Source organism: Theropithecus gelada, chromosome 7a (genome assembly GCF_003255815.1).
Source record: "Theropithecus gelada isolate Dixy chromosome 7a, Tgel_1.0, whole genome shotgun sequence".
Taxonomy (NCBI): Eukaryota; Metazoa; Chordata; class Mammalia; order Primates; family Cercopithecidae; genus Theropithecus; species Theropithecus gelada.
In genome coordinates this window covers 3,418,690-3,443,558 of record NC_037674.1, presented here as the reverse complement: position 1 = coordinate 3,443,558, position 24,869 = coordinate 3,418,690, and the positions used below count along the sequence as shown (strand labels likewise).

General features: G+C 48.5%; 8 non-coding genes across 8 annotated transcripts; all 8 read left to right on the top strand.

Moving 5' to 3' along the window:
- The first annotated feature begins 357 nt into the window (after positions 1-357).
- Positions 358-439, top strand: LOC112628123. Its single transcript, XR_003120304.1, has one exon. It is a non-coding gene; the product is annotated as a small nucleolar RNA SNORD115 (small nucleolar RNA).
- Positions 440-2,232: 1,793 nt separating this feature from the next.
- Positions 2,233-2,314, top strand: LOC112628103. The gene has a single exon (XR_003120284.1). It is a non-coding gene; the product is annotated as a small nucleolar RNA SNORD115 (small nucleolar RNA).
- Positions 2,315-4,012: 1,698 nt separating this feature from the next.
- Positions 4,013-4,094, top strand: LOC112628107. The gene has a single exon (XR_003120288.1). It is a non-coding gene; the product is annotated as a small nucleolar RNA SNORD115 (small nucleolar RNA).
- Positions 4,095-5,890: 1,796 nt separating this feature from the next.
- LOC112628118 lies at positions 5,891-5,972 on the top strand. Its single transcript, XR_003120299.1, has one exon. It is a non-coding gene; the product is annotated as a small nucleolar RNA SNORD115 (small nucleolar RNA).
- Positions 5,973-7,756: 1,784 nt separating this feature from the next.
- Positions 7,757-7,838, top strand: LOC112628124. The gene has a single exon (XR_003120305.1). It is a non-coding gene; the product is annotated as a small nucleolar RNA SNORD115 (small nucleolar RNA).
- Positions 7,839-9,773: 1,935 nt separating this feature from the next.
- Positions 9,774-9,855, top strand: LOC112628121. The gene has a single exon (XR_003120302.1). It is a non-coding gene; the product is annotated as a small nucleolar RNA SNORD115 (small nucleolar RNA).
- Positions 9,856-11,453: 1,598 nt separating this feature from the next.
- LOC112628095 lies at positions 11,454-11,535 on the top strand. Its single transcript, XR_003120275.1, has one exon. It is a non-coding gene; the product is annotated as a small nucleolar RNA SNORD115 (small nucleolar RNA).
- Positions 11,536-23,486: 11,951 nt separating this feature from the next.
- On the top strand, positions 23,487-23,567 carry LOC112628138. The gene has a single exon (XR_003120318.1). It is a non-coding gene; the product is annotated as a small nucleolar RNA SNORD115 (small nucleolar RNA).
- Positions 23,568-24,869: the final 1,302 nt, after the last annotated feature.

The window sequence follows — 24,869 nt, the reverse complement described above, 5'->3', positions numbered from 1 at the left end:
GTGACATGCTTGCCCTGTCTTTCCAGGGTTTGGTGGCAGGGAGGGCCAAGGGTACCCAGTGTCCGTGTGGGTCAGTGTTCAGCATGGATCCCATCACATGAGTATCCCTTAGCCCTTTCTCCACATTGATGTGTGAGGCCCTGGTTAGACACATTTCCTCCTCCTGTCCCTCCAGATGGTGAGCCTGGAGGAAGACTTGTGTTGGCTCACAGGCCCCAGGCCAATGTCAGCCAGGTGTTCATCCCCTGGTGTGCTGAAACTCTGGCCCTTTGTGGCACCCTGGTCTCCTGCACTGAGCTGTGGTGAGCATGTCTGGGTTGCACTGGATGTTTGGAGGGGGAGGGGGTTCCCTGGGTTGGGTCAATGATGAGAACCTGATATTGCCCTGAAGAGAGATGATGACTTAAAAATCATGCTCAATAGGATTACGCTGAGGCCCAGCCTAGGTGAGAATTTTGGAAGAGGATGCTGGGATCCCGAGGTCCCTTGCAGGACCATTGTATGTTGAACTGGAGACCTGGAGGCTCTGAAGGGCATCTGGAGGTGGCCCAACCTGTCTCTGCACTCCTCTGTGAGGCAGCCCAGGCTCCCTGTGAGGGGTTGGTGTTGGCGCTCCAGTTCCCTGGGGGCAGGGAACATTGGTGGCTCCCTCCTGAGCCCCTGTTCTCACCTTGTGCCTTTCAGATCTTCCACCCAGGAGGTCCCCCTGGCATTGACTGGCATAGGTGAGTGGATCCTACTGGGGTCACGGGTCATGAGCCAGACCATGTGAGGTCCCCGAGATTCAGCCTTTGAGCAACAGTTTTTTCAGGGAGCAGACCTGAATTTCCACCTGGGAGGGAAGGGTTCTCCTGGACAGCGACATTTTTTGGGAATTGGATCCAAGGAGGACGCCTTCCCTGTAGCCCTACCAGGGTAATGGTTGTCCAGGCAGGAAACTTCCTTCTGCTTAATGCAGGGCAGCACCCAGCTGAGACTCAGTGCTCCAGTAAGGCCTCCAAAACTGCCCAGACCACATGAGGGGGTCCAGAGGGGCTACGAGGTGCCACAGGGGTAACAGGGGAGCTCTTAGTCCCCAGAGTGTGGTGCGTGAATTGGCCCATTCGGTTGGGTCTCAGAGATTTAAGGATTGCACCACACCATGGCCCTAAATGCAACCGTCCCTGTTGATCAATGGGTCATCCCAGTGGGTCTCCTGGAGCCTGGTGGGAGGTGGCATGGTTTTCCTGGGGTTGGGTCAAGGCAGAGCTCTGGCCAGTATCTCATGGTGCTGCAGGTCAGCCCTGGGACTCATGGGCTTTGGGCCAAGGGGCAACCCACATCCAGCTGGGGGCCACCCTTTCTCTATGGTCAAGTGTCGTGAAGGTTGGCCTCCTGAGTTGGGAACAGCCGCTATTGAGGAACTTGTACTGGGAATTAGTTGCTCAGGCTGCTTGGGAGCCATGGTGTCACTTCCAGGGTGGCAGGGTCTTGGGACCAAGCAAAGGAGAGGGCACCATGTTGCTGCAGTTAGGCCATGTGTGACTGGCTCTGTGTCTGGGAAGTATGAGGAGTATGAATGGGGACCCACCAGAGAAAGCAAGTGGCCCTGTAGCCCCAGGCTATGATTTCCGGTGCACGCTTGGAGAGGGTGCCTGTACGCCCACCTACCAGGCTCAAGGGTAGGCTATGCCACTGTCAGGTCTGCAGTGGCACATGGCATCTGGGCCAGCCTCCTTGGTTGGCCATGACCTGGCCGGTGGCCTGGGCCTGTGCCCAGTGTTCCCAGGGCAACTCTGGGGTGCTGTGAGGAAGCTGATTTGGCCAGTGGATGTGCTCTCGGGTCCTGCAGTCCAGCATAGCCTAAGCGTTTTACCTGAGCCCAGTGACCTGCCTGCCTTGCCCTTGCCGGGTTCGGTGGTAGGGAGGGCTAAGGGTTCCCTGCATAGGTGACGAGTCAGTATTTTTCATGAATATCATCATATGTGTCCATGGAGCAGGAGCAAACGTGAGCTGGCACCCACCACCCCCTTCTCCACATGGAGGTGGTCACGTGTCCTCCACGTGTTCCCCCAGATGGTGAGACTTCTGTTGGGCTCGCTTTTCCTGGGCCAGTGTACATCAGCCAGGTGTTCAACCTTCGGTGTGCTGAAGCTCCAGCCCTTCCTGGTGCCCTGGTCTCCTGCACTGAGCTCTTGGTGAGCACATCTGGGTTCCACTGGATGCATAAGCAGGAAGGGGGTTGCCCTGGGTGGGTCAATGATGAGAACATTATATTGTCCTGAAGAGAGGTGATGACTTAAAAATCATGCTCAATAGGATTACGCTGAGGCCCACCCTAAGTGAGAAATTTGGAAGGGGATGTTGGGATCCTGAGATTTCTGGCAGGGCCACTGTATTTTGGGTTGGAGACCTGGAGGCCCTGAAGGGCATCTGGAGGTGGCCCAGATCTTTCTCTGTGCTCCTCTGTGTAGCAGCCCAGGCTCCCTGTGCGGGTTTGGTGGTGTTGTTCCTTGGGTGTGGGGCATGTGGGTGGCTCTTCCCTGAGCCCCGGTTCTCCCCTTTTGTCTTTCAGTGAGCTCTTCTGCCAAGGGGGTCCTCCTCACATTGAGCAATATAGGTGAGTGGATCCTGCTGGTGTCATGGTCCATGAGCCAGGCTGCTTGGGGTTGCCAAGGGTCAGACTTCGGGCCGTGAGGGTTTCCTCAGGGAGCCGACCCTAATTCCCACCAGGGAGGCATGATTTCTCCAGGAGGGCAGCTTCCTTGGGACTCTTACCTGAGGAGGATGCCTTCCCTGAAGCCCTGCAGGGGTGACGATGGTCCAGATAGCAAAGGGTTCCTTCAGCCTCGTGCAGGACATCGCCCAGTTGAGACTTGGTGTGTGGGTCAGGTCTTGAGGACTGCCCAGGCCACATGAGGGGGGCCAGAAGGGCTCCGGGGTGCCACAAGTGTTACGTACAAGCTCTCAGTCCCCAGACTTGTTTCAGGGGTGTGGTGACAGGGTCGAGTCACAGAGGTTCAAGGATCTCATCCCACCTGTGACCCTGAATGGGGCTGACCCTGTTGAGCAACTGGCCATCCCAGTGGCACGTATTGAGCCTAGTGGGGTGTGGTGCAGTTTCAATGGGGTTGGGTCAAGGCTGAGAAATGGCTGGTGCCTGGTGGTGCTGCAGTCCAGCCCTGGGAGGGATCTGTGGGCTTTGGGCTGAGGGGGAAGCCTGCATCCCATTGGGGGTAACCTGTTCTCCAAATTTGAGAGACAGTAACAGTGGCATTCTGAGGTGGGAAGGCCCACTGTCAGAGGTCCTGTACTGGGAATTTGCCACCCCACCTTCTTCTGAGCCATGGGGTCACCTCCAGGGTGATGGGGTCTTGGGACCAAGGAAAAGAGAAGATACTATGTGGCCCTTGATTGACCAAGTGTGTCCCAGCTCTGTGTTTGGGAGGTGTGTGGGATGTGGATGGGGTCCCACCACTGAAAGCTCGTGGCCCGGGTCCCCAGGCTGTGATTTTCAGTGCACACTTGGAGAGGGCACCTTGGTGGGTGCCCACCACATCCAGGGGCAGGCTATGTGACTGCCAGGTTTGCAACAGTGCGTAGCTTCCGGCTATCCTCCTTGGTTGGCTGGGAGTGGGTTGGTGGCCGTGGCTCATGCACAGTGGTCACAGGGAAGGCAGACTGCCCTGTTTTTTCAGGGTATGGTGAAGGGGAGGGCCATGGGTGCCCTGCATCCGTGATGGGTCAGTGTTCCACATGGAATCCTTTACGTGTGTATCTCTTATGCCTTCTACATATGGAGATGTGAGGCCCTATTTTGACATATGTCCTCCTCCTGTACCCCCAGATGGTGAGCATGGAGGAAGACTTGCGTTGGGCCCAATGGCCCTGGGCCAGTGTCTGTCAGCCAGTTCCCAGCCCCAGGTGCACTGAAGTTCAGGCCTTTCCTGGCGCCCTGGTCTCCTGCACTGAGCTGTGGTGAGCATATCCTGGTCCTGCTGAATGCAAGTGTGGGGAGGGATTGTCCTAGGTTGGGTCAATGATGAGAACCTTATAATGTTCTGAAGAGAGGTGATGACTTAAAAATCATGCTCAATAGGATTACGCTGAGGCCCAGCCTAGGTGAGAATTTTGGAAGAGGACACTGGGATCCCGAAGCCTCCTGCAGGGCTCCTGTGTTTTGGGCTGGGGACCTGGAGGCCCTGAAGGGCATCTGGTGGAGCCAACTGTATCTCTGTGCTCCTCCATGAGGCAGCCCAGCCTCCCTGTACTGGCTTGGTATCTAGGCTCTGGGTCTCCAGGGATGGGACACGTTGGAGCCTCCTTCCTGAGCCCCCATTCTCCCTTTGTGTCTTTCAGTGAGCTTTTCCACCCAGGTGGGCCCCCTGGCATTGACCGACATAGGTGAGTGCATCCTGCTGGGGTCATGGGCTATTAGATAGTCAGTGTGGGGTCACTGAGGTTCAGCTTTTGGGCCACAAGGGTTTTCTCAGGCAACCAACCTGAACTCCCACCTGGGAGAGATGGGTTCTCCAGGAGGGCAGCTTTTTTAGGAATCAGACCCAAGGAGGATGCCTTCCCTGAAGCCCTACAGGGGTGATGGTGGTCCAGGCGGGAAAGGGTTCCTTCTGCCCAACTCAGGGCCCAACGCAGGGCAGCGCCCCCTTGAGAATTGGTGCTCTGGTAAGGCCTCGAGGACTGCCCAGGCCACATGAAGGAGGTCAGAGGGGCTACAGGGAACCATGGGGTAACAGAGGAGCTCTTGGCCCCCGGAGTGTGTGAATGGGCCCATTGAGTTGGGTTGCGGAGATTCAAGGATCGCACCTGACCCATGGCCCTGAATGACCATCCCTGTTGAGCAGTGGGTCATCCCAGTGGGTCTCCTGGAGCCTGGTGGGGGTCGGCGTTGTTTTCCTGGGGTTGGGTCAAGGTGGAGCTCTGGCTGGTACCTGGTGGTGCTGTGGTCAGCCCTGGGACTCGTGGGCTTTGGGCCAAGAGGCAGCCCACATCCCGCTGGGGGTCACCCTTTCTCTGAGGTTGAGTTTCATGAAGGGTGGCCTCCTGAGGTGGGAAGGCCCACTGTTGAGGCACCTAGACTGGGAATTTTTCCTCAGGCTGCTTAGGAGCCATGGTGTCACCTCCAGGGTGGTGGGATCTTGGGACTAAGCAAAGGAGGGGGCACTATGTGGCTCCCGATTGGCCATGTGTGGCTGGCTGTGTCTGGGAGGTGTATGGACTATGGATGGGGACCCACCAGAGAAAGCAAGTGGCCCTGAAGTCCCAGGAGGTGATTTCTAGTGTAGGCTTGGAGAGGGTGCCTATATGCTCGCCCACCATACCCAGGAGCAGGCTATGCCACTGCAGAGTCTGCAGTGATGCCTGGCATATGGGCTAGTCTCCTTGGTTAGCTGTGACCTGGCTGGTGGCCCGTGCTTGTGCCAAATGGTGAGGGCAGCTCTGAATTAATGCAGGAGAGCTGTTTGGGGCAGTGGAGGTGCCCTCGGGTCCTACAGTATGGCACAGCCTGGGTGTTTTGCTCAAGCCCAGTGACCTGCCTGCTTTATCCTTCCCGGGTTCGGTGGCAGGGAGAGCCAAGGGTGCCCTGCATTGGTGACGAGTCAGTATTTTGCATGAATCTCATCACATGTGTCCATGGAGGACAAGGAAGCATGAGCTGGCACCAGCCGCCCCCTTCTCTGCATGGAGGGTGGTTATGTGTTTCCCTAGATGATGAGACTGGAGGAAGACTTCCGTTGGGCCCACTTTTCGTGGGCTAGTGTCCATCAGCCAGGCGCTTAGCCCCAGTGCCTTGAAACTCCAGCCCTTCCTGGCACCCGGTCTCCTGCACTGAGCTGTGGTGAGTACATCCGGGTTCCACTGGATGTTTGTGCGGGTAGGGGTTTTCTGTGTTGGGTCAATGATGAGAACCTTAAATTGTCCCGAAGAGAGGTGATGACTTAAAAATCATGCTCAATAGGATTACGCTGAGGCCCAGCCTAGGTGAGAATTTTGGAAGAGGATTATGAGATTCAGGCCACTGTATTTTGGGCTGGAGACCTGGAGGCTCTGAAGGGCATCTGGAGGTGGCCCAACCTATCTCTGTGCTCCTCCATGAGGCAGCTCAGGGTCCCCGTGTGGGGTTGGTGGTGTTCTGGTTCCCTGGTGTGGGGAATGTTGGTGGCTCCTTCCTGAGCCCCCATTCTCGCCTTGTGTCTTTCAGTGAGCTCTTCCACCCAGGAGGACCCCTTGGCATTGACTGGCATAGGTGAGTGGATCCTGCTGGGATCATTGGTCAGGAGCTAGACCATGTGGGGTCCCCGAGGTTCAGCCTTTGGGCCACAAGGGTTTTCTCAGGGAGCAGACCTGAATTTCCACGTGGGAGGGAAAGGTTCTCTTGGAGGATGGCTTTTTTGGGAATGTAACCCAAGGAGGACTCTTTCCTTGAAGCCCTACAGGGGTGATGGTGGTCCAGGCAGGAAAGGGTTCCTTCTGCCCAACGCAGGACAGCGCCCAGTTGAGACTTGGTACTCCAGTAAGGTCTCAGGACTGCCCAGGCCACATGAAGGAGGCCAGAGGGGCTATGGGCTGCCACTGGGGTAATAGGGGATCTCTTGGTCCCTGGAGTGTGGTGTGTGAATGGGGTTGGGTTGCGGAGATTCAAGGATCGTGCCCCACCCATGACCCTGAATGCGACCATCCCTGTTGAGCAATGGGGCATCCCAGTGGATCTCCTGGAGCCTGGTGTGGGGTGGCGTTATTTCCCTGGGGTTGGGTCAAGGTGGAGCTCTGGGTGGTACCTGGTCGTACTGCAGGTCAGCCTTGGGACTTGTGGGCTTTGGGCCAAGGGACAACTGCATCCTGCTGGGCGTCACCCTATCTCCGAGGTCAAATGTCCTGGAGGGTGGCTTCCTGAAGTGGGAAGCCCCATTGTCGAGGGAACTGTCCCAGGATTTTGTTGCTCAGGCTTCTTCTGAGCCATGGCATCGCCTCCAGGGTGACAGGGTCTTGGGCCCAAGCAAAGGAGAGGGCACTATGTTGCTCTGAGTTGGCCAAGTGTAGCCTAGCTCTGTGGTGGGAGGTGTGCAGAGCATGGATGGTGACCCACCAGAGAAAGCACGTGGCCCTGCAGCCCCAAGCTGTGATTTCTGGTGCATGTTTGTAGAGGACGTCTTGATGTGAGCCCACCACACCCAGGGGCAGACTGCATGACTGCCAGGACTGCAGTGGCACGTGGCATCTGGGCCAGCCTTCTTTGTTGGCCATGACCTGGCTAATGGCCCTGGCCCGTGCCCTGGGGTCATGCAGGGGAGCCCTCTTGGAGGGTGGAGGTGCTCTCAGGGCCTGCAGTATAGCGCAGGCTGGGCATTTGGCCCGAGCCCAGTGACCTGCCTGCCTTGTCCTTCCCGGGTTTGGTGGCAGGGAAGGACAAGAGTGCCCCATGTTGGTGACAAGTCCGTTTTTCACATGGATCTCATCACATGTGTCCATGGAGGATGAGCAAGCGTGAACTGACCCCCGCTACCTCCTTACCACATGGAGGTCATTTTGGACTCATGTCCTCCACCTCTCTCCCAGATGGTGAGACCGGAGGAAGGCTTGCATTGGACCTGCTGTTCCTGGGCCAGTGGCCATTAGCCCAGTGCCCAGTCCCTGATGCTCTGAAGCTCAGGTCCTTCATGGCGCACTGGTCTCCTGCACTGAGCTGTGGTGAGCACATCTGGGTCCCGCTGGAATCATGTGTGAGGTGGATTGGTCCCCTGGGTTGGTCACCTGGGTTGGGTCGATGATGAGAACCTTATATTGTCCTGAAGAGAGATGATGACTCAAAAATCATGCTCAATAGGATTACGCTGAGGCCCAGCCTAGGTGAGAATTTTGGAAGAGGACACTGGGATCCTGAGATCCCTGGCAGGGCCACTATATTTTGGACTGGAGAACTCGAGGCCCTGAAGGGCAACTTGGGGGGCCCCAATGTATCTCTGCACCCCTCTGTAAGGCAGCCCAGTTTAGCTGTGTGAGCTTGGTATCTGGTTCCCTGGGGATGGGGCATATTGGGGGCTACTTCTTGAGCTGCCATTCTCCCCCATGTCTTTCAGCGAGCTCTTCTGTCCAGGTGGGGCCATGGCCTTAAGCGGCATAGGTGAGTGTATCCTATTGGGGTCATGGTCCCTGAATGAGGCAGCATGGGGCCATTGAGGGTCAGCCTTAGGGCCACTAGGGTTTTCTCAGGGTGCCACCGGAGAGGGAACTTTTCTCCAGTAGCATCGCTTCCTTGGGAATCTGACCCTAGCAGCACCCGTTTCCTAAAGCCCTGCAGAGGTGATGGAGGTCCAGGCAGAAAGAGTTCCTTCAGCCCAACACAGAGCACCTCCCAGCTGAAACTCGGTCGTCTGGTCAGGCCTCGAGGACTGCCCAGGCCACATGAGGGGAGCAATACGGGCTCTGGGGCAGCCTGGGGGTCAAGCTGGAGTTCTCCCTCCCTGGACAGTGGTGGTGATTGGGCCCATGTAGACAGGCCCCAGATATTCAGGACTGCACCCCATCCGTGGCCCTGAGTGGGACCAACCCTATTGAGTAATGGGCCATCTTAGTGGTACCTCCTTGAGCCTGGTAGGGGGAGGCACTGTTTCAATGCAGTTGTGTCAAGGCTGAGCTCTGGCTGGTGCCTGGTGGTGCTGCAGGCGGCCCTGGGGATTGTGGTCTTTGGGCCAAGGGGGCAGCTCACATCCCGCTGGGGTCACNGGTGGCTTTTTTGGGAATTAGACCCAAGGAGGATACCTGAAGCCCTGCGGGGGTGACGGTGGTCCAGGCAGGAAAAGGTTCTGTCAGCCCCAGGCAAGGCAGCTCCTAGCTGAGACTCAGTGCTCAGGTCAGTTCTCAAGGACTGCCTGAACACGAGGGGGTCCAGAGGGGCTCTGGGTGCCACGGGGGTCGCATGGGAGCTCCCAGTCCCCGGAGTGTGGTGTAGGAATGGACCCTTAGGGTTGGGTCTTGGACATAAAATGATCATGCCCCACCCATTGCCTGGAATGTGACCATTCTTATTGAGCAATGGACCATCCCAGTAGGTCTCCTGGAGCCTGGTGGGAGGTGATGTTGTTTTCCTGCGGTTGGGTCAAGGCCTCTGCCTTGCCCACACCTGGTTGTGCGACAGGTCAGCCCTGGGATTCGTCGCGTTGGTCCACAGGGCAGCCCGCATCCTGCTGGGGATCACCCTATCTCTGACATCAAGTGTCAGGAAGGGTGGCCCTTGAGAAGGGATGGCCTGCTGTCGAGGGACCTGTTCTGGGATTTTGTTGCTCAGGCTGCTTGGAATCCATTGTGTCATCTCCATGGTGGTGGAGTTTTGGGCCCAAGCAATGGTGAGGGCACCGTGTGGCTCCCAGTTGTTCAAGTGTGGCTGGCTCTGTGTGTGGGAGATACACGGAATACGAGTGGTGACCCACCAAAGAAAGCATGTGAGTCAGGTTGTGATTTCCAGTGTGTGCTTGGAGAGGGCACCTGTGTGCAAACGTGTTCATGGAGGACGAGCAAGCATCAGTTAGCATGCCCTACCTCCTTCCCCACATGGAGGTCATTTTGGACAGATGTCCTCCACCTCTCTCCCTGATGGTGAGACAGGAGAAAGACCTGTGTTGGGCCTGTTCCTGGGGCTGTGGCCATCAGCCCGGTGCCTAGCTCCTGATGCACTGAGGCTCAGGCCCTTCCTGGCGCCCTGGTCTCCTGCACTGAGTTGTGGTGAGCACATCTGGGTTCTGCTGGAATCATATGCGAGGTTGTTGGTGCCCTGGGTTGGGTCGATGATGAGAACCTTATATTCTCCTGAAGAGAGGTGATGACTTAAAAATCATGCTCAATAGGATTACGCTGAGGCCCAGCCTATATGAGAATTTTGGAAGAGAATGCTGGGATACCAAGATCCCTGGCAGGGCTACTAGTCACTGTATTTTGTGCTGAAGAACTTGAGGCCCTCAAGGGCATCTCAAGGGGACCCAGCCATGTCTCTGTGGCCCTCCATGAGGCAGCCCAGGCTCACTCTGTCGGCTTGGTATCCGGGCTGTGTTTCCCCAGGGATGGGGCATGTTGGTGGCTCCTTCCTGAGCCTGTGTTCTCCCCCTGTCTTTCATGAGCTCTTCTGCCCAGGTGGGGCCCATGGCCTTAAGCGGCATAGGCGAGTGTATCCTGTTGGGGTCATAGGCCATGAATGAGGCAGCGTTGGGCCATTGAGGGTCAGCCTTTAGGCCACTAGGGTTTTCTCAGGGTGCCAACCTATTTCCCACTGGGGAGGGAACATTTCTCCAGTAGCGTTGCTTCCCTAGGGATCTGACCCTAGGAGCACGCATTTCCTGAAGCCCTGCAGGGTGATGAAGGTCCAGGCAGGAAAGGGTTCCTTCAGCCCAACATAGAGCTGCTCCCAGCTGAAATTCTGTGGGCTAGTCAGGCCTTGAGGACTGCCCAGGCACATCATGGGGGACACAGAAGCTCTGGGGCTCCCTGGGGGTCACACTAGAGTTCTCCCTCCCTGAAGAGTGGTCGGTGATTGGGCCCACACAGTCAGGCAGTGGAGATTCAAGGAGTGCACCCCACCCATGGCCCTGAATGGGACCGACCCTGTTGAGTAATCACCATCTTAGTGGCACCTCCTTGAGCCTGTTGGTGGGGGTGCTGTTTCAGTGAGGTTGAGTCAAAGCTGAGCTCTCCGGGTGCCTGGCGGTGCTGCAGGCCGGCCCTTCTTTGGGCCATGGGGGCAACTCGTGTCCCACTGGGGTCATCCTTTCCTTTAGGTCCAGGGGTGGGAAGGGTGGCCTCCTGCGGTGGGAAGGCCGGCTGTTCAGGGACCTGTCCTGGAAATTTGCCACACAGGCTGCTTCTGAGTCGTGGGGTCACCTCCAGGGTGGTGGGGTCTTGAGCCCAAGAAAAGGAGAGGACATCATGTGATTCCTGATTGGCCAAGACTCCTTGGTTGGCCAGGAGCAGGTTGGTTGCCCTGGCCTATGCCCCATGGTCCTGGTGTGGCCCTGGGGTTGTTCTGGGGAGCCAGCCCGGGCAGTGGAGGTGCTCTCAGGGCCTGCAGTAGGGTGCAGCCCAGACATCTTGCCCCAGCACAGTGACCCACTTGCTCTGTCTTTCTAGGGTTTGGTGGTCGGGAGGGCCAATGGTGCTCTGTGTCCATGTTGGGTCGGTGTTCTGCATGGATCCCCATCGCATGGGTATCCCCTACCCACCCTCCCTGCACGATATGTGAGGCCCTGGTTAGACACATGTCCTCCTCCTGTCCCTCCAGATGGTGAGCCTGGAGGAAGGCTTGTGTTGAGTCCCCACAGGCCCCAGGCCAGTGTCTGTCAACCTGGTGCTCATCCCCTGGTGTGCTGAAACTCGGACCCTCCCTGGCACCCTGGTCTCCTGCACTGAGCTGTGGTGAGCACATCCAGGTTCTGCTGGAGGCATGCTTGGTGTGGGGGTTGCCCTTGGTTGGGTCAATGATGAGAACCTTATATTGTCCTGAAGAGAGGTGATGACTTAAAAATCATGCTCAATAGGATTACGCTGAGGCCCAGCCTAGGTGAGAATCTTGGAAGAGGACGCTGGGATTCCTGGAATGACTGCTGTAGTTTGGGCTGGAGACCTGCAGGCCCTGAAGGCCATCAGGAAGGTCCAACCCTGTCTCTGCGCTCCTCTGTGAGGCAGCCCAGGCTCCCTGAGGGGGCTTGGTGTCGGGGCTCCTCTTCCTCAGGGGTGGGGCTGGTTGGTGGCTCCTTCCTGAGCCCCCATTTTCCCCTTGTGTCTTTCAGTGAGCTCCTCCACCCAGCGGGCCCCTTGGCATTGACTGGCATAGGTGAGTGGATCCTGCTGGTGTCATGGGTCATGAGCTGGGCCATGTGGGGTCACCAAGGGTCAGCCTTTGGGATAAGAGGGTTTCCTCAGGGAACCAACCTGAATTCCCATCAGAGAGGCATGGGTTCTCCAGGAGGGCTGTTTTTGGGAACTGGACCCAAGGAGGATACCTTTCCTGAACTCTATAGGAGGGACGGCGGTCCAGGCAGGAAAGTGTTCCTTCAGCCCCACCCATGGCAGCACTCGGTTGAGACTCAGTGCTCAAGTCAGGCCTGAAGGGAGTTAGAGGGGAGCTGTTTGTCCCTGGAGTGTGGTGCATGAATCTGCCCTTGGGGTTGGGTCATGGAGATTCAAGGATGGCACCTCACCCATGGCCCTAATTGGAATCATCCCTGTTGAGAAATGGGCCTTTCCAATGGGCCTCCTGGAGCCTGGTAGGGGGTGGTGATTTTTTCCCTGGGGTTGAGTCATGGATGGGAACCCACCATAGAAAGCATGTGGCTCTGGAGGCCCCCAGCCTTTGATTTCTAGTACCTGCTTGGAGTGGGCACCAGGGCCAGTGCCCACCATGCCCAGGGGCAGGCTCTGTGACTGCCAGGTCTGCACTGGCTCCTGGCATCTGGACCAGCCTCCTTGGTTGACCATGAGCTGCTTGGTTGCCCTGGCCCATGCCCCGTGGTCCTGGTGAGGCCCTGGGGTTTTTTGGGAGAGCTGGCCCAGGCAGTGGAGGTGCTCTTGGGGCCTGCAGTAGGGTGAAGCCCAGGCATCTTGCCTAATCCCAGTGACCCATTTGCCCTGTCTTTCCAGGGTTTTGTGGCAGGGAGGGCGAAGGGTGCCCTGCATCTGTGATGGGTCAGTGTTCCACATGGATCCTATTACGTGGGTCCATGGAGGATGAGCATGTGTGAGCCGGCACCCCCTTCCCACTTCTTCTCATGGAGCTGTGAGGTCCTGTTTGGACAGCTGTCCTCCTCCTGTCCCACAAGAGAGTGAGCCCGGCTGGTCCCGGGACAGTGTCTGTCAGCCAGGTGTGCAGCCTTTGGTGTGCTAGAACTTGGGCTTTTCTTGGCAGCCTGGTGTCCTGCATTGAGCTGTGGTGGGCTTGTCCAGGTCCCGCTGGTTACCTGCACGGTAACAGGAGTGCCCTTGGTTGGGTCGATGATGAGAACCTTATTTTGTCTTGAGGAGAGGTTATGTGATGGGTGTTGTGGCAGCTCTTTGTATTTCATTTTCTTCAGCGCTTTTTGTGTGTTCTCTTTGTGTATTCTTTTCCCTTTGTGTGTTTTACTTTCACAAAGGCAGCAGCAAATGTTTTATGGGTGGTGGTATTTTTCATTTTTATTTACTTCCTAATTTGATAGTGTTTTAGTTGGAATAGACAGTCTCATTGTAGTTTTTCAGAAAGATGCTTTTTTCTGTACATTATATGATTGCATATAATTTATCCAGTTGTTTTTTTTAAAAGAAACTGGGGACTACAGTCGAATGCACTGCCCATCTCCTACTTTATTGAAAAAGATTGTATGGAAATCCAAAGATGAGAAAGTAGACAAGCACAGCAGAGGACATTTATTTTGATATAGCCACAGAAATTCATCGATATGGCTTTATCATATCGATGGTTTTTCAAAGAAATATGAAACTTTTGATAATGGATTGTCTCATTTGTGTTTCTCCTTATATCATGTTTTGCCATCAATACAAATTGCAATGCTTAGACATTTAAAGAACACCTTCTGAAGTGGAAGATCTAGCTAAAGAATTAGATTGGTATTGGCTGAAATGTTGCAGTAATCACATGATAGGCTTAATATGACATGAGTTACATACTGAGTGCTCTAAGGTAGAAAATAGGTAACAAGGAATAACAGGTAAGTAATGTAAGTCAGGAGAAGCAAACTCTAGGATAGAATCATTAGAAAAGGCGTGATGTCAACAGCAGTCTGTAGAATTTACAGCGTATAGAATTTACAATAAGTGCCTTTTTATGTGCTCATCAATGCTCTGCTTGTGTTGTAGGAGAAGTTAGTTCCCTTGAAGAAATGTAAATACAAATTTCCAAATTGCAATGCAGAGGGAAAAAAGAATGAGAAAGTAAAGAATATCCAAGAACTCTGGAAGCATTTCAAAAAGTGTAAAGATGCATAGTAAGAACGTCAGAAGAATAAGGAGATAAAGGGAAAGAAATATTTGACACAACAATGACTTGAGCATTTTCTAAAATTAATAATGGACAGAAACCCACATATTCAGGAAGCTCAGAGAACATTACGCAGAATAAAAATATTTTACAAATTGACACCTTTGCATTTCATATTTAAAGTCCAGAAAATCATAGACTAAGGGAAAATTTTGATAGGAGCAATAGGAAGAAAACCATCTTACCTATGGAGCAGCAAGAATAAAAATTGCTTTGAAATTAGCTTCAGAATCCATGAAAGCAAGATGTGAGTCAGGGTGAAATACTTAATGTTAAAAGTAAAAAAAACAAAAAAATCTACCAACTTTGAATTTTCTGTTCATCAAAATTATTCTTCAAAAGTGAAGGAGAAATACTTTCTGAGACCAACAAAAATTGAGAGAACTTCTTGCCACTACACCAACCTTTTAATAAACATAAAAAGAAATTCTTCAGAAAGGATAAAAATGACATAGGTCAGAAAATCTAATTTACATAAAGAAATGAAAAGCATTGGAGAAGAAATATATGAAGGAAAAATTAAATATATATATTTTTTGATTCATAATTGATCTTTCAACAATTTGTTGAAAATAGTAACAGGATTATATTTGGTGATTATAGGTTATAGATAAGTGAAATGAATAACAGCAATCTTATAAGTCATCCAGTTCCAAGATGGCTGAATAGGAACAGCTCCAGTCTACAGCTCCCAGCGTGAGTGACACAGAAGATGGGTGATTTCTCCATTTCCAACTGAGGTACCAGGTTCATCTCACTAGGGTTTGTTGGACAGTGGGTGCAGCCCACAGCATGTGAGCTGAAGCAGGACGGGGCATCGCCACCTGGGAAGCACAAGAGGTCAGGGAATTCCCTTTCCTAGCCAAAGGAAGCCATGACAGATGGTACCTGGAAAATCGGGACACTCCCACCCTAATACTGTGCTTTTCCAATGGTCTTAGCAGACGGCACACCAGGAGATTATATCCCTCACCTGGCTCGGAGGGTCCCATGCCCACAAAGCCTCACTCACTGCTAGCACAGCAGTCTGAGATCGAACTGCAAGGTGGCAGTGAGGCTGGAGGAGTCACATCCGCCATTGCTGAGGCTTGAGTAGGTAAACAAAGCGGCTGGGAAGCTTGAACTGGGTGGAGCCCACCGTAGCTCAAGGAGGCCTGCCTGCCTCTGTAGACTCCACTTCTGTGGGCAGGGCATAGCTGAACAAAAGGCAGCAGAAACTTCTGCAGACTTAAATGTCCCTGTCTGACAGATTGGAAGAGAGTAGTGGTTCTCCCAGCACGGAGTTTGAGATCTGAGAATGGACAGACTGCCTCCTCAAGTGGGTCCCTGACCTCCGAGTAGCCTAACTGGGAGACACCTCTCAGTAGGGGCCGACTGACACCTCATGTAGCCAGGTGCCCCTCTGAGATGAAGCGTCTAGAAGAAGGATCAGTCAGCAACATTTTCCGTTCTGTAATATTTACTGTTCTGCAGCCTCCAATGGTGATACCCAGGCAAACAGGGTCTGGAGTGGACCTCCAGCAAACTCCAACAGACCTGCAACTGAGGGCCCTGACTGTTAGAAGGAAAAATAACAAACAGAAAGGACATCCATACCAAAACCCCATCTGTACATCACCATCATCAAACACCAAAGGTAGATAAAAACACAAAGATGGGGAGAAACCAGAGCAGAAAGACTGAAAATTCTAAAAATCAGAGTGCCTCTTCTCCTCCAAAGGAATGCAGCTCCTCGCCAGCAGTGGAACAAAGCTGGATGGAGAATGACATTGACGAGTTGACAGAAATAGGCTTCAGATGATCAGTAATAACAAACTTCTCTGAGCTAAAGGAGGATGTTCAAGCCCATCACAAAGAAGCTAAAAACCTTGAAAAAAGATTAGACGAATGGCTAACTAGAATAAACAGCATAGAGAAGACCTTAAATGACCTGATGGAGCTGAAAACCATGGCATGAGAACTACGTGACAAATGCACAAGCTTCAGTAGCTGATTCAGTCAAGGGGAAGAAAGGGTATCAGTGATTGAAGATGAAGTGAATGAAATGAAGGGAGAAGAGAAGTTTAGAGAAAAAAGAGTAAAAAGAAACGAACAAAACCTCCAAGAAATATGGGACTTTGTGAAAAGACCAAATCTACGTCTGATTGGTATACCAGAAAGTGATGGGGAGAACAGAACCAAGTTGGAAAACACTCTGCAGGATATTATCCAGGAGAACTCCCCCAACCTAGCAAGGCAGGCCAACATTCAAATTCAGGAAATACAGAGAATGCCACAAAGATACTCCTGAAGAAGAGCAACTCCAAGACACATAATTCTCAGATTCACCAAAGTTGAAATGAAGGAAAAAATGTTAAGGGCAGCCAGAGAGAAAGGTTGGGTTACCCACAAATGGAAGTCCATCAGACTAACAGCAGATCTCTCGGCAGAAACTCTCCAAGCCAGAAGAGAGTGGGGGCCAATATTCAACATTCTTAAAGAAAAGAATTTTCAACCCAGAATTTCATATCCAGCCAAACTAAGTTTCATAAGTGAAGGAGAAATAAAATCCTTTACAGACAAGCAAATGCTGAGAAATTTTGTCACCACCAGGCCTGCCTTACAAGAGCTCCTGAAGGAAGCCCTAAACATGGAAAGGAACAACTGGTACCAGTCACTGCAAAAACATGCCAAATTGTAAAGACCATTGATGGTAGAAAGAAACTACATCAACTAACGAGAAAAATAACCAGCTAACATCATAATGACAGGATCAGATTCACACATAACAATATTAACCTTAAATGTAAATGGGCTAAATGCTCCAATTGAAAGACACAGACTGGCAAATCGGATGAAGAGTCAAGACCCATCAGTTTGCTGTATTCAGGAGACCCATCTCACATGCAGAGACACACATAGGCTCAAAATAAAAGGATGGAGGAAGATCTACCAAACAAACAGAAAACAAACAAACAAACAAAAGCAGGGGTTGCAATCCTAGTCTCTGATAAAAACAGACTTTAAACCAACAAAGATCAAAAGAAACAAAGAAGGCTATTACATAATGCTAAAAGTGATCAATTCAACAGGAAGAGCTAACTATCCTAAATATATATGCACCCAATACAGTAGCACCCAGATTCATAAAGCAAGTCCTTAGAGACCTACAAAGAGACTTAGACTCCCACGCAATAATAATGGGAGACTTTAACACCCCATTAGACAGATCAATGAGACAGAAAGTTAACAAGGATATCCAGGAATTGAACTCAGCTCTGCACCAAGCAGACCTAATAGACATCTACAGAACTCTCCACCCCAAATCAACAGAATATACATTCTTCTCAGCACCACATCACACTTATTACAAAATTGACCACATGGTTGGAAGTAAAGCACTCCTCAGCAAATGTAAAAGAACAGAAATTATAACAAACTGTCTCCAGACCACAGTGCAATCAAATTAGTACTCAGCATTAAGAAACTGACTCAGGCTGGGCATGGTGGCTCACATCTGTAATCCCAGCACTTTGGGAGGCCAAGGTGGGTGGATCACGAGGTCAGGAGATCGAGATCATCCTGGCTAACACAACGAAACCCTGTCTCTACTAAAAATACAAAAAATTAGCCAGGCATGGTGGCAGATGCCTATAGTCCCAGCTACTCAGGAGGTTGAGGCAGGAGAATGGAGGCGGAGCTTACAGTGAGCCAAGATGGTGCCACTGCACTCCAGCCTGGGCAACAGAGTGAGACTCCATCTCAAAAAAAAAAAAAAAAAAAAAAAAAGAGAAAGAAAGAAATTCACTCAAAACCGCTCAAGTACATGGAAACTGAACAACCTGCTCCTGAGTGACTACTAGGTACATAATGAAATGAAGGCAGAAGTAAAGATGCTCTTTGAAACCAATGAGAACAAAGACACAACATACCAGAATCTCTGGGACACATTTAAAGCACTAAATGTCCACAAGAGAAATCAGGAAAGACCTAAAATTGACACCCTAACATCACAATTAAAAGAACTAGAGAAGCAAGAGCAAACACATTCAAAAGCTAGCAGAAGGCAAGAAATAACTAAGATCAGAGCAGAACTGAAGGAGATAGAGACAAAAAACCCTTCAAAAAATCAATGAATCCAGGAGCTGTTTTTTTGAAAAGATCAACAAAATTGATAGACTGCTAGCAAGACTAATAAAGAAGAAAATAGAGAAGAATCAAATAGACACAATAAAAAATGATAAAGGGGATATCACCACCAATCCCGCAGAAATACAAACTACCATCAGAGAATACTATAAACACCTCTATGCAAATACACTAGAAAATCTAGAAGAAATGAATAAATTCCTGGACTCATACACCCTCCCAAGGCTAAACCAGGAAGAAGTTGAATCCCTGAATAGACCAATAACAGGCTCTGAAACTGAGGCAATAATTAATAGCCTACCAAGCAAAAAAAGTCCAGGACTGGACAGATTCACAGCCGAATTCTACCAGAGGTACAAAGAGGAGCTGGTACCATTCCTTCTGAAACTATTCAAATCAATAGAAAAAGAGGGAATCTTCCCTAACTCATTTTATGAGGCCAGCATCATCCTGATACCAAAGCCTGGCAGAGACACAACAAAAAGAATTTTAGACCAATATTCCTGGTGAACATCGATGCAAAAATCCTCAATAAAATACTGGCAAACTGAATCCAGCAGCGCATCAAACAGCTTATCCACCACAAGCAAGTTGGCTTCATCCCTGGGATGCAAGGCTGGTTCAACATACACAAATCAATAAATGTAATCCATCATATAAACAGAACCAAAGACAGAAACCACATGATTATCTCAATAGATGTAGAAAAGGCCTTCGATAAAATTCAACAGCACTTCATGCTAAAAACTCTCAATAAACTAGGTATTGAAGGGACGTATCTCAAAATAATAAGACCTATTTATGACAAACCCACAGCCAATATCATACTGAATGGGCAAAAACTGGAAGCATTCCCTTTGAAAACTGGCACAAGACAGGGATGCCCTCTCTCACCACTCCTATTCAATATAGTGTTGGAAGTTCTGGCCTGGGCAATCAGGCAAGAGAAAGAAATAAAGGGTATTCAATTAGGAAAAGAGGAAGTCAAATTGTCCCTGTTTGCAGATGACATGATTGTATATTTAGAAAACCCCATTGTCTCAGCCCAAAATCTCCTTAAGCTGATAAGCAACTTCAGCAAAGTCTCAGGATACAAAATCAATGTGCAAAACTCACAAGCATTCCTATACACCAATAACAGACAAACAGAGAGCCAAATCATGAGTAAACTCCCATTCACAGTTGCTTCAAAGAGAATAAAATACCTAGGAATTCAACTTACAAGGGATGTGAAGGACCTCTTCAAGGAGAACTACAAACCACTGCTCAGCAAAATAAAAGAGGACACAAACAAATGGAAGAACATTCCATGCTCATGGATAGGAAGAATCAATATTGTGAAAATGGCCATACTGCCCAAGGTAATTTATAGATTCAATGCCATCCCCATCAAGCTACCAATGACTTTCTTCACAGAATGGGAAAAACTACTTTAAAGTTCATATGGAACCAAAAAAGAGCCTGCATTGCCAAGACAATCCTAAGCCAAAAGAACAAAGCGGGAGGCATCATGCTGCCATACTTCAAACTATACTACAAGGCTACAGTAACCAAAACAGCATGGTACTGGTACCAAAACAGAGATATAGACCAATGGAACAGAACAGAGCCCTCAGAAGTAATACCACACATCTAAAATCATCTGATCTTTCGCAAACCTGACAAAAACAAGGAATGGGGAAAGGATTCCCTATTTAATAAATGCTGCTGGGAAAACTGGCTAGCCATATATAGAAAGCTGAAACTGGATCCCTTCCTTACACCTTATACAAAAATTAATTCAAGATGGAGTAAAGACTTAAATGTTAGACCTAAAACCATAAAAACCCTGGAAGAAAACCTAGGCAATACCATTCAGGACATAGGCATGGGCAAGGACTTTATGACTAAAACACCAAAAGCAATGGCACCAAAAGCGAAAATAGACAGATAGGATCTAATTAAACTAAAGAACTTCTGCACAGCAAAAGAAACTACCATCAGAATGAACAGGCAACCTACAGAATGGGAGAAAACTTTTACAACCTACCCATCTGACAAAGGGCTAATATCCAGAATCTACAAATAATTTAAACAAATTTACAAGAAAAAAATCAAACAATACCATCAAAAAGTGGGCAAAGGATATGAACAGACATTTCTCAAAGGAAGATATTTATGCAGCCAACAGACACATGAAAAAAATGCTCATCATCACTGGCCATCAGAGAAATGCAAATCAAAACCACAATGAGGTACCATCTCACACCAGTTAGAATGGCAATCATTAAAAAGTCAGGAAACAACAGGTGCTGGAGAGGATGTGGAGAAATAGGAACACTTTTACACTGTTGATGGGATTGTAAATTAGTTCAACCATTGTGGAAGACAGTATGGCGATTCCTCAAGGATCTAGAACTAGAAATACCATTTGACCTAGCCATCCCATTACTGGGTATATACCCAAAGGATTATAAATCATGCTGCTATAAAGACACATGCACACGTATGTTTATTGCGGCACTATTCACAATAGCAAAGACTTGGAACCAACTCACATGTCCATCAATGATAGACTGGATTAAGAAAATGTGGCACATATACACCATGGAATACTATGCAGCCATAAAAAAGGATGAGTTCATGTCCTTTGTAGGGACATGGATGAAGCTGGAAACCATCATTCTGAGCAAACTGTCCCAAGGACAGAAAACCAAACACTGCGTGTTCTCACTCATAGGTGGGAATTGAACAATGAGAACACTTGGACACAGGAAGGGGAACATCACACACCAGGGCCTGTTGTAGGGTAGTGGAAGTGGGGGAAGGATAGCATTATGAGATACACCTAATGTAAATGACGAGTTAATGGGTGCAGCACACCAACAGGGCTCATGTATACATATGCAACAAACCTGCACATTGTGCACATGTACCCTAGAACTTCAAGTATTTAAAATATATAAATAAATAAATATATATATATATATAAAATAAATCATGAGGGAAAGAAAACACTCTTAATTGGACTAACCCATGAAGTAGGATAGTATAATTTGAAAAAGGACTTGGATTAGTTGTAAATGTATAGTGCAATATCCAGCACAGCCACTAAAAATGATTTTGAAAACTGTATAATCAATATACTAATAGAAGAAAAAGCAGAATCAGGACAGATGTGGTGACTCATGTCTGTAATCCCAGCACTTTGGGAGACTGAGGCATGAGGATCACTTGAGCCTCGGAGTTCAAGTCCAGCCTGGCAACAAACTAAGAGCCCATCTCTACCAAAAAAAAAAAAAAGAAAGAAAAAAAAAGAAAAGCAGAATCCTTTTTTTTTTTTTTTTTTCCTGAGATGTTGTTTCAGTCTTGTTGCCCAGGCTGGAGTGCAATGGCACAATTTCAGCTCACCACAACCTCCGCCTCCTGGGCTCAAGCGATTCTCCTGCCTCAGCCTCCTGAATAGCTGGGATTATAGGCATGCGCCACCACGCCCGGCTAATTTTTTGTATGGAAAAGCAGAATCTTATACAATGCTCAATTAAAACCAGGGAGAGGAGAAAAGGAGTGGAAGACCAAAAAAGTAACAAATTGCAAGGTTGATAAATAGAAAACAATAACAAATACTGAATATATTAATCTAACTATATCAATAATCACTTTAAACAGCACTTAAAAGACAGAGATTGTCAGTGGATTAAAAACAAGACCCAACTATATGTTGTCTGTGAGAAATGCATTTTAAATAGCTGGGCATGGTGGTGTGCACCTGTGGTCCTTAGGAGGCTGAGGCGGAGTGTCACCTGAGCCCAGGATTTTGGGACTATAGTGAGCTATGATCACACCACTGCACTCTAGCCTGGTTGACAGAATGAGACCTCATCTCTACAGAAAAAAGTAAGGAAATCCACTTTATAAAGGCACAAATATATTCATAGTAAAGGAATGGAGAAAGATATCCCATGCTAACATTAATCAAAATAAAGTGAAATAGCCATATTAATTTCAGACACAACCGACTTTAGAACAAGGAATATTATCAGAGATCAAAAGGGGCATTCCTTAATGACAAAGGGATCAGTTTTCTAAGAAGACATAACAATCCTTAGTGTGTACACACTGAACAACAGAGCATCACAGTACATGAAGCTAAATCTGATGGAACTGCAAAGAGAAATAGATAAATTCACTCTGAGAGTTGGAGGCATTGACATCCCTCTATCAGAAATGCACAGGTTCAGCAAGCAGAAAATCAGTACGGGCATAACATGATCAGCCATGATCAAAAACTTGATTCAATCAACGATATGTAACTGACATCTATGGACCACTTTACCCAGTAACAGCAGATGACACATTTTCTCACACACACAGAACATTCAGCAGAATAGACCACATTCTGGGCTAGAAAATGCACCTCAGCAAATTTAAAAGATTAGAAATCATACGAAGTGTGTTCTCAGACTACCAGGAAATGAAAGTAAAAGAAAAAAAATCACTAAAAAAAAGATAGCTGAAAAACATGAAAATACTTGGAGGTTAAACAACAGACTCCAAAATAACTGAAGGTCACAGAAATCTCAAGATAAATTTTTAAAATATTTCAAACTAAATGGAATTGAAAGCACAACTTATCAAAAATTTAGGAATGCAACAAAGGCAATGCCTACTGGGAAATTTATACCACTGAATGTATATTAAAAAGAACAAAGATCTAAATAAATAATCTTTCCAATTGGGAAGCTAGGGGGAAAATTAAAATTAAATTCAAAGTAAGCAAGTAAAAGCGATGATAAGTAATGAATACAATTCTGAGCAGCGTGATATCTGATTTCTGGAGGCTGAGTTTTATGTGGCTTTAGAAGTTTCATGTTATGAGTGTGAATTGGCAAGTGACCATGGCGATTGTTTCTGATATGGCCATCTCAATTACCTAGAGAAGGGATCAGCAGTACCATCATCCCAGCTCTGCATGGCACCACACCAGTGATTCTCCAAAGTCAAGAAACCTGTATATGTTGTCCTTCTTGTGTTTGGTGAATCTGTGGTCTGTAGACTACATAACGGGCTATTTCTGAGGTACTGACTATTTTGCTCCACTAAGGAAAACCGTGCGTGAGCCATATAACTATGCGAAACAATGTTTTCCTTTTTGACACCTGGCCTACTCCTTTCAGATGAGAGCAAAGGAAGAGCACCACTTGGCCTGCTGCACCCAGGGCAATTTATACCATCCAGGTATCCAGTACTGAATATGTAGCAACTCCAATCCACTGCAGAACATTAATCTATCTCTGATAAACATGCTAATATCTATGATTCTGCCTTTGTGGGGAGATGACTCCATAGATTAACCCCCTGGCTTGGGTCAATATTGAGATGTTATATTGTCTTCAACAGGGAAGATGACATAAAAATTATGTTCAATAGGATTATGTGGAGACTTAACATAAGTGAAAAACCTGAGACAAGAAGTTAGAAATCCTTGTTTCTTTTAGGTGAATAATTTTGGAGCTTGAGAAAACGACACCATTGTGGCAAACTTGCTTTGCCAAACCCTGTGTATGCATTTCTGGGTAAACAACACATTTTCATCCTTTAAGCATTGTTTCCGTTATTTATAATTCCTAATAGTATGAGACATTTGGAACTCATTCCTTGGTTCTTCTTCTCTCATTATATCTTTCATTGTATCTTTCAGTGTTACGAGAGATGCATCATCCCATTAATGAAAGCAGAGTGACTGCCTTCATCACACATACGTTCAAGATAGACCGCTGGGCTAGTGATGATTCACTCTTAAGGCTATTATGTTTACTCATTTAAAAAATCTGAATCTCAGTATGGATTTTATTCTCAGAGAGTGACTGACCTATCTGATATGATGCTATGACAGAATCTTTACTTTTTACCTGAATTTGATGGGATTGAAAGTTGAGAACATTTTATTTTCTGTTTCACTTGATTAATAATGCCCAATCTAACATGTAATGTTCACTTGGGTACATACATACAACTACACCAATTTTTTTCTTATTTTACCTTAAAAATTTTAAGATATTATAATGGTATGGCCAGTTTACTCACTGGTAAACTTTTCGTAACAGAAGGATCATGCCAGTGGATACAAATACGTAACATCAGTAATTTGCTTTGCCTGTGAAACAGAGAACTGAATAAATTGATGGGCAAACTAGTATCTGAATAGAAACCCCAAATATCATGTGACTTCATCATTTTCAGTATAATGGAAATACAGGCTGCGAATGCTTCCAGTTGGTCCTGAAAGGGCCTCTGAGATGAGTAGGTTCACCAAAGCGGCAACATGTGTCCTAGTTCCCAGTGTACATTCTCCTCCTCAGTAAGTGACTTGACATTCTTTATGGCTTCCTTGTGATTAAAACATGTCTTTTTATTGAAATTTTACTGAGATAATGATGAGACAATGTAATATTCTTTTCCTCTACATGTAAGAGTAGACATAGATCCACCTCTACCTATTATTATGTTTTTGAGACGGAGTCTCATTCTGTTGCCCAGGCTGGAGTGCAGCGGCATGATCTCGGCTCATTGTAACCTCTGCCTCATGGGTTCAAGCAATTCTCCTGCCTCAGCCTCCTGAGTAGCTAGGATTACAGGCAAGTGCTACCATTCCTGGCTAATTTTTTTGGTATTTTTAGTAGAGATGGGGTTTCGACATGTTGGTCAGGCTGTTTTTGAACTCCTGACCTCGTGATCTGCCCACCTC